General features: G+C 22.3%; 1 protein-coding gene across 1 annotated transcript in view; it reads right to left on the bottom strand.

The window, feature by feature from the left end:
• The window catches only part of LOC107628702 (serine carboxypeptidase-like 34), an 11,156-nt gene that overhangs the window by 9,381 nt on the left and 1,130 nt on the right, over positions 1-645 (bottom strand). The window lies entirely within an intron of this gene.

Below are 645 nucleotides of genomic sequence, written 5' to 3'. Positions count from 1 at the left end.
ATTTAATTTGACTGGACATAATATTATTTATTAATATTCTATATTTCTAATTTTCTATACAACCAACTATCTGCTAACATAATAACATTCATTGTCATACTCATTTTATTCTTTTTCGTTTTTTTTTAAGCATACAATCATTCCATACAATTAAAACTGTTAATAAACTCCAAAGGCTGCTACCCAATCGAAAATTTGTCTTGTATGCTTATTTTATTTTGGACAAATTAAAAGCCTCTTGGTCAATTATATAACCAACACTCTTAGATATAGCGTTTGTTTTAAAATATTGGAACGAAAATTAGAAAACTAAAACTCAGTATCTGATTTAGAGATTGGTACTAAAATTTTAGTTATTGTTTTCAAAATTTTAGTATTTTAATATTTTCAAAAAGTAGGGACATAAGAAACTGAAATTTTTTAGAACAGATACTAAAATTTTAATAACATTTTATACTTAAAATATCTTCATTTCAATTAATTAATTTTAACTTTATTTTTTGTGTAAATTAAATTATAACTTCATTTTTATTTCAATTTTTATCTCCTACTTTATACCAAACACAATACTAAAACTTATTTCAATCTCTATCTCTGAGTCTTAGTCTCTCATTTAAATGCTACTTTAAAACATTCTTAAATAAC

Source organism: Arachis ipaensis, chromosome B03 (genome assembly GCF_000816755.2).
Source record: "Arachis ipaensis cultivar K30076 chromosome B03, Araip1.1, whole genome shotgun sequence".
NCBI lineage: Eukaryota > Viridiplantae > Streptophyta > Magnoliopsida > Fabales > Fabaceae > Arachis > Arachis ipaensis.
Note: the sequence above shows the minus strand (reverse complement) of the source record. Positions and strands in the feature narration are given on the sequence as shown.